This window comes from Ranitomeya variabilis, chromosome 2 (assembly GCF_051348905.1).
Source record: "Ranitomeya variabilis isolate aRanVar5 chromosome 2, aRanVar5.hap1, whole genome shotgun sequence".
NCBI lineage: Eukaryota > Metazoa > Chordata > Amphibia > Anura > Dendrobatidae > Ranitomeya > Ranitomeya variabilis.
This window is the reverse complement of record NC_135233.1, coordinates 603,085,724-603,098,478: the sequence shown is the minus strand read 5'-3', so window position 1 is coordinate 603,098,478 and position 12,755 is coordinate 603,085,724. Positions and strand designations below refer to the sequence as shown.

The 12,755-nt window shown below is 46.7% G+C and overlaps 1 protein-coding gene across 1 annotated transcript in view; it reads left to right on the top strand.

Moving 5' to 3' along the window:
- Positions 1-1,263: 1,263 nt before the first annotated feature.
- KCTD15 (potassium channel tetramerization domain containing 15) overlaps positions 1,264-12,755 on the top strand; it is an 85,014-nt gene continuing 73,522 nt past the window's right edge. The window contains exon 1 of the mRNA XM_077288618.1: positions 1,264-1,287. The gene's annotated coding sequence lies outside the window, so the exon portion shown is untranslated. The remainder of the gene's footprint in view (positions 1,288-12,755) is intronic.

The following is a 12,755-nucleotide window of genomic DNA, read 5'->3' as shown; positions in this document are numbered from 1 at the left end:
AAATATAAAATAGTAAAAGCAATGTGCGCGTATTGGGACATAGATTAATAATAATAGATTTTATAAAGATTTTTTATCTCTTTTAATCAAGGCAGGCAGACCCACTTATATTACACATATTCCTCAAGTGAAAAAAAGAAAAAAACTATGTGCCAAAACTTTGAAAGGAACCAATACCATATCTCCATTAATTATACCATATATAATGGTTATATTAAAGTGCCAGTGCAAGAAATGAAATAAAATATGTGCTTAATCATAAAATTATTCCAAAAAATTCCAAAAATCCATTAAGTGCTAAGTGCAAAAAGTGAACATACTAAAAAGAAAGAGGATATGGGGAATAAAATATGAAAGTAGTATACCTTTAAGGGTCGCCACGTCCCATTGCCGCGCACCCCGACGCGCGTTTCAGAAAGAATTTCTTTCCGAACGAAGGAAATTCTTTCCGAAACGCACGTCGGGGTGCTCAGCAACGGGACGTGGCGACCCTTAAAGGTATACTACTTTCATATTTTATTCCCCATATCCTCTTTCAGCCCCCGGGATCACTCCACACAGCGTGACGGACCGGACGTCTATAAGTGCCATATGCAGCGGCGGATACACGCCCTCCCTCTCTCTTCAAGGATCTGAGACGCTCCAGGTGCGCTTTCCATCCCGGGTTGCCTAGGCTCATATACCTCATTGTCCTATGCTTCCAGTTTTGTTAAGGATATTTCTGATGAAGGTCTTGTGATTTGACCGAAAACGTTTAAATAATCTTTGAACTGGATGCACAAATAAATGGGATGTTCACTTTTTTTCATCTGAAAGAAACCATGTGAGTGCCAAGTGATTTATTACTATTGTTACAAGAGTTGTCTGCTACACTGTAATGAACCCTCCATCTGTGTCATGTGGACACTGACCGCAAGGGGAGATCTTGTAAAAGCAGGAAATCACGTATTTGGGAAAGCTACATAACGCTTCATTTTGCAATGATGATGCAGGGAGCAGCAGCTGAACGCGGAATAATAGCTTTATTGGCGGCCATATAGATTAATAGTACTTTTCCCTCAGGATGGGGGTGCACAACCTGTAGCACGGGGGGCACATGAGGCCCATGATGCCATTTTGTCATCTGTGTTTTTTGACTGCTCACATGTTTTTTTTTCCATGTGAAGTGGTACAAAGCATTGGAGCAGGGAAGAGTGAATAATCGTGCACTGTGCTGTCATCCATGGAACGTCATGTTTGGCAGAATGAAGATCTCTTGAACTCTTTGTAGCACTCCAGGAGGGATAGGTAAGATGGAGAGGCGACCATACATAAGTGCCGATATAGATATAGTGAAAGACTCGGCAATCAACATGAACTATAAAGGGGAGAGTAATATAAGGGTGTGGACTAGACTGTCGCGTTCCTACCCCTGAAGACGCCTGTCGCGTCATGTGTATTGTGTATAGTGTCATGCATCTTTGCATATATTATGTAGTGTTTTACGTAATGTATAATGTATTGTGAATGTAGGATGCATAGTTTAGGGCTAAGTGCATAAGATTGGTAGTATAAGATAGTTGATCATAGTTTAGGTAATGACGTAGGGGTAAGATAGGAAAGAACTTGGACAGAGGGGGATTATGAGCTCACCCCGCCATGTTGTCTAATGTTGGAAGTTGAAATCTGTCGGGTGCTGGTCCTGATGGTGAAGTTCAGCCAAAGGTTGAAAGAGAGGAAAAAAAGTGACACTTCCGTCCGATGATATACAAATAAATATATATATATATTGTATATATTCTAGTTGGACAGATGTGCCGCTTATTCTCCTCTTCGAATAAGATAGGATAGAGTTAATATTCGGGAATAGCCCACACTGGAAGAGGCTTAGTGTTAGGGAAAGTGACTGCTTACTGTAGATAGATAGAGTGCTAGTTCAAGTGCGAGTAAGAAATATACTGTGAGCAGTGCTGAGATTGGGGTGATCCAGAAGGAAAGGAAACTAAGGACAGGGACATAGTGAGATCCTGATGTAACTAATGAGACAGAGTGGCCTTCCGGAAAAGGGTGCTACGATAGGACGACGAGTGACGAGAATCCCGAGCTTTCAAACAGAGAACGTAATGGACCTAAACAGGACTGAGTTTGTGGGATTAGTGGGCGTCCCGAGCAGTAGATCCAGGGCGCCAGTAGTGGAAGAAATAGGAAGCAGAACCGCTGAGCGAGTAGAGAGACTTGCTGATCAGGACTGTGGCTATAAGCTAGGTTGTGATGAAGTAGGAAGGAACAGTGTGCTGGTCCGGAGGAGACTACAGAGGAAGGACACTGTGTGAATGAAAATGCTTCTTACTGTAAAGGAAACATCCAAAAGACTTTGTACCTGCTATCCCTTATATATAACCCTTACCAGGATACTTTTCAGTAAAGACTTTAATTGTGAACAGAACTCTACTTTATTGAAATGTGGAACTGATGGCCAGGCAACACCATTAGCTACAGGCGGCCTGCCCGGGTGCAAGGCCCGCACAGTACGAGAAACAACTCCCAGCCAGGACCCACACTTTCATGTAGTGCGCCGGGGCATAAAAAGTGGAGACCATTGCCTCGTCCGCAGCTACTGCCCAGCTTTATGGCACACATACATGATTGAAATGTAAATATTCTATAGATCCAGGTCCAATTGTGGCACCCCAGGAGTCCGGGCGTCCGGCTGCCAAAGTGGCTTCGCCTCCCTCACAGGGGGTGATGTCATGCCTGGAAGCAGGGCCGGACTGGCCATAGGGCACTTCTGGCAAATGCCAGAAGGGCCGGTGCCAGTGGTGGGCCGCTCAATCCGCCGCCCCCGCCGTCGCATTCAACTATACCGGCGTATAGACGCCGGTACAGTTGAATGCAATGATGGAGGAGAGAGCGTCTACAGACGCTCCTCTCCCATCATTCCCCGCTCTGCCTCTGACACTGCGGGTGCGCGATGATGTCATATCATCGCGCACCTGCTGTGTCCCGGGCAGACTGCAGCTGCTGAGACAGGAGCAGGAACCAGGAAGCAACGCTGGGCACGAGGAGAGGTGAGGAGAGTTTTTTTTTTTTCTGGACTGTGGGGCCATTCTCGGAGGAGGTGAGGGGAGGAAGAGAAGAGATGTGGGCTGTATATAGTTCTCTGTGGGCTGTGCTCTGTGCTGTATACTGCTGTGGGCTGTATATAGCTCTCTGTGGGCTGTGCTCTGTGCTGTATACTACTGTGGGCTGTATATAGCTCTCTGTGGGCTGTGCTCTGTGCTGTATACTGCTGTGGGCTGTATATAGCTCTCTGTGGGCTGTGCTCTGTGCTGTATACTACTGTGGGCTGTATATAGCTCTCTGTGGGCTGTGCTCTGTGCTGTATACTGCTGTGGGCTGTATATAGTTCTCTGTGGGCTGTGCTCTGTGCTGTATACTGCTGTGGGCTGTATATAGTTCTCTGTGGGCTGTGCTCTGTGCTGTATACTGCTGTGGGCTGTATATAGTACTCTGTGGGCTGTGCTCTGTGCTGTATACTACTGTGGGCTGTATATAGTTCTCTGTGGGCTGTGCTCTGTGCTGTATACTGCTCTGTGCTGTATATAGTTCTCTGTGGGCTGTGCTCTGTGCTGTATACTACTGTGGGCTGTATATAGTTCTCTGTGGGCTGTGCTCTGTGCTGTATACTGCTGTGGGCTGTATATAGCTCTCTGTGGGCTGTGCTCTGTGCTGTATACTACTGTGGGCTGTATATAGCTCTCTGTGGGCTGTGCTCTGTGCTGTATACTGCTGTGGGCTGTATATAGCTCTCTGTGGGCTGTGCTCTGTGCTGTATACTACTGTGGGCTGTATATAGCTCTCTGTGGGCTGTGCTCTGTGCTGTATACTGCTGTGGGCTGTATATAGTTCTCTGTGGGCTGTGCTCTGTGCTGTATACTGCTGTGGGCTGTATATAGTTCTCTGTGGGCTGTGCTCTGTGCTGTATACTGCTGTGGGCTGTATATAGTACTCTGTGGGCTGTGCTCTGTGCTGTATACTACTGTGGGCTGTATATAGTTCTCTGTGGGCTGTGCTCTGTGCTGTATACTGCTCTGTGCTGTATATAGTTCTCTGTGGGCTGTGCTCTGTGCTGTATACTACTGTGGGCTGTATATAGTTCTCTGTGGGCTGTGCTCTGTGCTGTATACTGCTGTGGGCTGTATATAGCTCTCTGTGGGCTGTGCTCTGTGCTGTATACTACTGTGGGCTGTATATAGTTCTCTGTGGGCTGTGCTCTGTGCTGTATACTACTGTGGGCTGTATATAGTTCTCTGTGGGCTGTGCTCTGTGCTGTATACTGCTGTGGGCTGTATATAGTTCTCTGTGGGCTGTGCTCTGTGCTGTATACTGCTGTGGGCTGTATATAGTTCTCTGTGGGCTGTGCTCTGTGCTGTATACTACTGTGGGCTGTATATAGTTCTCTGTGGGCTGTGCTCTGTGCTGTATACTACTGTGGGCTGTATATAGTTCTCTGTGGGCTGTGCTCTGTGCTGTATACTACTGTGGGCTGTATATAGTCCTCTGTGGGCTGTGCTCTGTGCTGTATACTGCTGTGGGCTGTATATAGTTCTCTGTGGGCTGTGCTCTGTGCTGTATACTACTGTGGGCTGTATATAGTTCTCTGTGGGCTGTGCTCTGTGCTGTATACTACTGTGGGCTGTATATAGTTCTCTGTGGGCTGTGCTCTGTGCTGTATACTGCTGTGGGCTGTATATAGCTCTCTGTGGGCTGTGCTCTGTGCTGTATACTACTGTGGGCTGTATATAGTTCTCTGTGGGCTGTGCTCTGTGCTGTATACTACTGTGGGCTGTATATAGTTCTCTGTGGGCTGTGCTCTGTGCTGTATACTGCTGTGGGCTGTATATAGTTCTCTGTGGGCTGTGCTCTGTGCTGTATACTGCTGTGGGCTGTATATAGTTCTCTGTGGGCTGTGCTCTGTGCTGTATACTGCTGTGGGCTGTATATAGCTCTCTGTGGGCTGTGCTCTGTGCTGTATACTACTGTGTGCTCTGTGCTATATATAGTTCTCTGTGGGCTGTGCTCTGTGCTGTATACTGCTGTGGGCTGTATATAGTTCTCTGTGGGCTGTGCTGTATACTGCTGTGGACTGTATATAGTTCTCTGTGGGCTGTGCTCTGTGCTGTATACTACTGTGGGCTGTATATAGCTCTCTGTGGGCTGTGCTCTGTGCTGTATACTACTGTGGGCTGTATATAGTTATCTGTGGGCTGTGCTCTGCTGTATGCTACTGTGGGCTGTATATAGTTCTCTGGGCTGTGCTCTGTGCTGTATATAGTTCTCTGTGGGCTGTGCTCTGTGCTGTATACTACTGTGGGCTGTATATAGTTATCTGTGGGCTGTGCTCTGTGCTGTATGCTACTGTGGGCTGTATATAGTTCTCTGTGGGCTGTGCTCTGTGCTGTATATAGTTCTCAGTGGGCTGTGCTCTGTGCTGTATACTACTGTGGGCTGTATATAGTTATCTGTGGGCTGTGCTCTGTGCTGTATGCTACTGTGGGCTGTATATAGTTCTCTGTGGGCTGTGCTCTGTGCTGTATATAGTTCTCTGTGGGCTGTGCTCTGTGCTGTATACTACTGTGGGCTGTATATAGTTCTCTGTGGGCTGTGCTCTGTGCTGTATACTACTGTGTGCTGTATATAGTTCTCTGGGCTGTGCTGTATATAGTACTCTGTGGGCTGTGCTCTGTGCTGTATACTACTGTGTGCTGTATATAGTTCTCTGTGGGCTGTGCTCTGTGCTGTATACTACTGTGTGCTGTATATAGTTCTCTGTGGGCTGTGCTGTATATAGTACTCTGTGGGCTGTGCTGTATATAGTACTCTGTGGGCTGTGCTGTATATAGTACTCTGTGGGCTGTGCTGTATATAGTACTCTGGGCTGTGCTGTATATAGTACTCTGTGGGCTGTGCTGTATATAGTACACTCTGGGCTGTGCTGTATATAGTACTCTCTGTGCTGTGCTTTATATAGTACTCTGGGCTGTGCTGTATATAGTACTCTGGGCTGTGCTTTATATAGTTCTCTGTGGGCTGTGCTTTATATAGTTCTCTGTGGGCTGTGCTGTATATAGTTCTCTGTGGGCTGTGCTGTATATAGTTCTCTGTGGGCTGTGCTGTATATAGTACTCTGTGGGCTGTGCTGTATATAGTACTCTCTGGGCTGTGCTGTACATAGTACTCTCTGGGCTGTGCTTTATATAGTACTCTGGGCTGTGCTGTATATAGTACTCTGGGCTGTGCTTTATATAGTTCTCTGTGGGCTGTGCTGTATATAGTTCTCTGTGGGCTGTGCTGTATATAGTTCTCTGTGGGCTGTGCTGTATATATTACTTTGTGGGCTGTGCTGTATATATTACTTTGTGGGCTGTGCTGTATATATTACTCTGTGGGCTGTGCTGTATACTACTGTGTGGACTGTGCTGTATACTTCTACGTGGGCTGTGCTGTATACTACTGTGTGGTCTGTGCTGTATACTACTGTGTGGTCTGTGCTGAATACTGCTGTGTGGGCTGTGTTATCTACTACGCGAGCTGTGCTATAGTATGCAGGCTGTGCTGTATACTATGCGGTTTGTGCTATATAATATGCGGGCTTTGCTATATACTATGGGGAGTATATTATATTCTATGGGGGAGGCCATGTTATGTACTATGTGGCTGTGTTATATACTATTGTGGGGGTATATTATATTCTATGGGGGAGGCTGCGTTATATACTATGGGGGGCTGCATTATATTCTATGGGGGGCTACATTATATATTATGGGGAGGTGGGCTGTATTATATTCTATGGGGGTTACATACTCTGGGGTGGCTGCATTATACTCTGGGGTGGCTGCATTATACTCTGGGGTGGCTGCATTATACTCTGGGGTGGCTGCATTATACTATATGTGGGCTGCATTATACTGTATCGAGGACTATGGGGAATACGTTATACTATATGAAGAACTATGGGGTGCATTATACTATGGGAAGTGAATTGTACTACATGGATGACTGTGGCGGTGCATTATACTATATGGAGCACTATGAGGATTGTATTATGCTATATGGAGGACTATGAGGAGTGTATTATACTATGTGGAGGACTGAGCAGTGTATTTTAATATATGGAGGACTATAGGGAGTGTATTATACTATATGGAGGACTATGGAGCACATTATAATATATGGAGGACTATGGGGTGTATTTTACTAAACAAGTAAAATGCTGCATATTCGGATTGTTTTTGCTGGAACAAAAAGCCTTGTTGTCAGCAGCACATTGCCAGTGTAAACTGTAGATGTGCTGCTGAAAACATGATACTGTATGGTGATCTATTAGTGATCGTTCTGTCTCATCATTATTCCTCAGCTGGTGGAAAGAGGCCGGGAAACAAGCGTTGAACAACTTCAGTATTGTCGATCAAACTCGTTTAGCGGCCTAAACTCAGCGCACGTAAATACAACAGAAAGGCTTCTGTGTGATGTGCAATATGTTAGCATTTGGGGACCCATTTTAAACTTTACCTAGGGCCCCACTTTGCCTAAAACCGGCCCTGCCTACAAGTGTACAAAGATATTATACAGTCACCATGTGACAAGTGGGCCTGTGTAACTTCAAATGCCAGGGCTGAATTTTAGTCCCAGTCCGGCCCTGCCTGGAAGCAAGGAGGAATCCCCTTGGCAGGTAACACTGGCATGCAACACTTTCCTGACTCCAGACCAGAAGAGGGAGCTCTAACACCTGTTTTAAGGGAGCTTCCCTATAAGTTCTGGCCTGGAGGCAGGGTTAGTTAGTTAGTCTTAGTGTGTGAGTCTGAGACGAAGGAAGAGGAGGCAAGTGAAGAGAACCTGAGGGATTGGAGCTGCGACTGAGCTCACCCCAGGACTAAGCCCAAAGACCGGACACCAGAGTCCGAGTTGTGTGGAGACTGCAGGCCTAGCAACTAAACCCGGAGGGCAGGAGATTGCAGGACTCCTGGCCCCAGCTGACACCCTGAGGCACAGCAGCATATGAGAGCCCGGAGTCACCACAAGGAAGTGACACCTGGAACAGGCTCAAGCTGCCTGCCATGCAGGGAATGTTCTATTTCATGGACAGACAGTAATAGGGACTTGAGGAGAGCTTAAGACATCAAGGACCTAGGAAGCAGTGCAGAGGGAAGGCCTCCAAATCCACCTGGCTAGGTGGATCCTGAAATGCTTCCAGGCTGCCCGGACCTCCATGACCACCTGTCACCAGTGCCCCGGACTGCACCTGCAATTAAAGATAAATAAACTACAGTCCTTGGGTCCTCCAATAATTTCCCACGCCCTCATTCCTGCACCCCAACATCCACAATCCCTCATAAACTGTTCTGGTAGCCCTGGGGCCCCGCTCCACCTGTGGGGAGCAGAACCATCTCAGCTGCAACACCATCAGCCCCAGCGGTCCCCATAAGCAGCATCGGCCACCACAGGTGGTGTCACGTGAAATCCCCTACAAACATTCCCTCATCACTTTTGTTGCAAGCCCAGGGCCACACACCGGGTCACTGCTGCCGTGACCACCCCTTTAAGAACCGTCCGACCCGGTTCCAAGTACCCCATGGTCTTAGCGGGCTTCACACAATCATGGTCAGAAACTTGCAGATCACTCACGGAATTGAATAAAGAGAAAACTGTGTATGCACGGCCACCTCTCCATTCACGCAGTGCAAGACAAGGTCTCGTTCTCAAAAAAGATGTGGGTCATGGAGATTGTAGGCACTGCACATCAGAAACTAATGGTATATCCTCTAGATTTGCCATAAAAGTCCAATATGGGAATATCCATTTACGTTTAGTGGTATCCGCAGCATTGAGTGACGGAGTGACTAACGCACTCTATGTGACAGCACAGCTTCGCACCTCTAACCTCAGTCCTAGGCATTTCTGAGTGGGCTTATCCAGTGAAAACAAGCTATCATCCACACAGAAGATAGGTAATAACTTACTGATCGGTGAGAGACTGACCACTGGGCCCTACACCATTTGGACGATTTTCCAGCACCCTTTATGAGGGTGCTGGAAAAAGCTGAGCATAGAATTCAGTAGCCCCATAAGGAATGAAGGGGATGGAGGTGAAGCATGCGCACTGCCACTCCATTTTAACGAGGTTACAAGTGCGTCAGATCGATGTGATTCATAGTCGTCAGACCCCCACTATCCTCTGGGTAACTTGTTTTCTGTGCCAAGAGACACAATACCAATGGTCGTTATCAGGGCCGGACTGGGACTAAAATTCAGCCCTGGCATTTGAAGTTACACAGGCCCACTTGTCACATGGTGACTGTATAATATCTTTGTACACTTGTAGGCAGGGCCGGTTTTAGGCAAAGTGGGGCCCTAGGTAAAGTTTAAAATGGGTCCCCAAATGCTAACATATTGCACATCACACAGAAGCCTTTCTGTTGTATTTACGTGCGCTGAGTTTAGGCCGCTAAACGAGTTTGATCGACAATACTGAAGTTGTTCAACGCTTGTTTCCCGGCCTCTTTCCACCAGCTGAGGAATAATGATGAGACAGAACGATCACTAATAGATCACCATACAGTATCATGTTTTCAGCAGCACATCTACAGTTTACACTGGCAATGTGCTGCTGACAACAAGGCTTTTTGTTCCAGCAAAAACAATCCGAATATGCAGCATTTTACTTGTTTAGTAAAATACACCCCATAGTCCTCCATATATTATAATGTGCTCCATAGTCCTCCATATAGTATAATACACTCCCTATAGTCCTCCATATATTAAAATACACTGCTCAGTCCTCCACATAGTATAATACACTCCTCATAGTCCTCCATATAGCATAATACAATCCTCATAGTGCTCCATATAGTATAATGCACCGCCACAGTCATCCATGTAGTACAATTCACTTCCCATAGTATAATGCACCCCATAGTTCTTCATATAGTATAACGTATTCCCCATAGTCCTCGATACAGTATAATGCAGCCCACATATAGTATAATGCAGCCACCCCAGAGTATAATGCAGCCACCCCAGAGTATAATGCAGCCACCCCAGAGTATAATGCAGCCACCCCAGAGTATGTAACCCCCATAGAATATAATACAGCCCACCTCCCCATAATATATAATGTAGCCCCCCATAGAATATAATGCAGCCCCCCATAGTATATAACGCAGCCTCCCCCATAGAATATAATATACCCCCACAATAGTATATAACACAGCCACATAGTACATAACATGGCCTCCCCCATAGAATATAATATACTCCCCATAGTATATAGCAAAGCCCGCATATTATATAGCACAAACCGCATAGTATACAGCACAGCCTGCATACTATAGCACAGCTCGCGTAGTAGATAACACAGCCCACACAGCAGTATTCAGCACAGACCACACAGTAGTATACAGCACAGACCACACAGTAGTATACAGCACAGCCCACGTAGAAGTATACAGCACAGTCCACACAGTAGTATACAGCACAGCCCACAGAGTAATATATACAGCACAGCCCACAAAGTAATATATACAGCACAGCCCACAAAGTAATATATACAGCACAGCCCACAGAGAACTATATACAGCACAGCCCACAGAGAACTATATACAGCACAGCCCACAGAGAACTATATAAAGCACAGCCCAGAGTACTATATACAGCACAGCCCAGAGTACTATATAAAGCACAGCCCAGAGAGTACTATGTACAGCACAGCCCAGAGAGTACTATATACAGCACAGCCCACAGAGTACTATATACAGCACAGCCCACAGAGAACTATATACAGCACAGCCCACAGAGAACTATATACAGCACAGCCCACAGAGAACTATATAAAGCACAGCCCACAGAGAACTATATAAAGCACAGCCCAGAGTACTATATACAGCACAGCCCAGAGTACTATATAAAGCACAGCACAGAGAGTACTATATACAGCACAGCCCAGAGTGTACTATATACAGCACAGCCCACAGAGTACTATATACAGCACAGCCCACAGAGTACTATATACAGCACAGCCCACAGAGTACTATATACAGCACAGCCCACAGAGTACTATATACAGCACAGCCCACAGAGTACTATATACAGCACAGCCCACAGAGAACTATATACAGCACACAGTAGTATACAGCACAGAGCACAGCCCACAGAGAACTATATACAGCACACAGTAGTATACAGCACAGAGCACAGCCCACAGAGTACTATATACAGCACAGCCCAGAGAACTATATACAGCACACAGTAGTATACAGCACAGAGCACAGCCCACAGAGAACTATATACAGCCCACAGTAGTATACAGCACAGAGCACAGCCCACAGAGAACTATATACAGCACAGAGCACAGCCCACAGAGAACTATATACAGCCCACAGTAGCATACAGCACAGAGCACAGCCCACAGATAACTATATACAGCCCACAGTAGTATACAGCACAGAGCACAGCCCACTGAGAACTATATACAGCACAGAGCACAGCCCACAGAGAACTATATACAGCCCACAGTAGCATACAGCACAGAGCACAGCCCACAGATAACTATATACAGCCCACAGTAGTATACAGCACAGAGCACAGCCCACAGAGAACTATATACAGCACAGAGCACAGCCCAGAGAACTATATACAGCCCACAGTAGCATACAGCAGAGCACAGCCCACAGATAACTATATACAGCCCACAGTAGTATACAGCACAGAGCACAGCCCACAGAGAGCTATATACAGCCCACAGTAGTATACAGCACAGAGCACAGCCCACAGAGAACTATATACAGTCCACAGCAGTATACAGCACAGAGCACAGCCCACAGAGAACTATATACAGCCCACAGCAGTATACAGCACAGAGCACAGCCCACAGAGAACTATATATAGCACAGAGCACACAGTAGTATACAGCACAGAGCACAGCCCACAGAGAGCTATATACAGCCCACAGCAGTATACAGCACAGAGCACAGCCCACAGAGAACTATATACAGCCCACAGCAGTATACAGCACAGAGCACAGCCCACAGAGAACTATATACAGCCCACTGCAGTATACAGCACAGAGCACAGCCCACAGAGAACTATATACAGCCCACAGTAGTATACAGCACAGAGCACAGCCCACAGAGAACTATATACAGCCCACAGTAGTATACAGCACAGAGCACAGCCCACAGAGAGCTATATACAGCCCACAGCAGTATACAGCACAGAGCACAGCCCACAGAGAACTATATACAGCCCACAGTAGTATACAGCACAGAGCACAGCCCACAGAGAACTATATACAGCCCACAGTAGTATACAGCACAGAGCACAGCCCACAGAGAACTATATACAGCCCACAGCAGTATACAGCACAGAGCACAGCCCACAGAGGACTATATACAGCCCACAGTAGTATACAGCACAGAGCACAGCCCACAGAGAACTATATACAGCCCACAGTAGTATACAGCACAGAGCACAGCCCACAGAGAACTATATACAGCCCACAGTAGTATACAGCACAGAGCACAGCCCACAGAGAACTATATACAGCCCACAGCAGTATACAGCACAGAGCACAGCCCACAGAGAACTATATACAGCCCACAGCAGTATACAGCACAGAGCACAGCCCACAGAGAACTATATACAGCCCACAGTAGTATACAGCACAGAGCACAGCCCACAGAGAACTATATACAGCCCACAGTAGTATACAGCACAGAGCA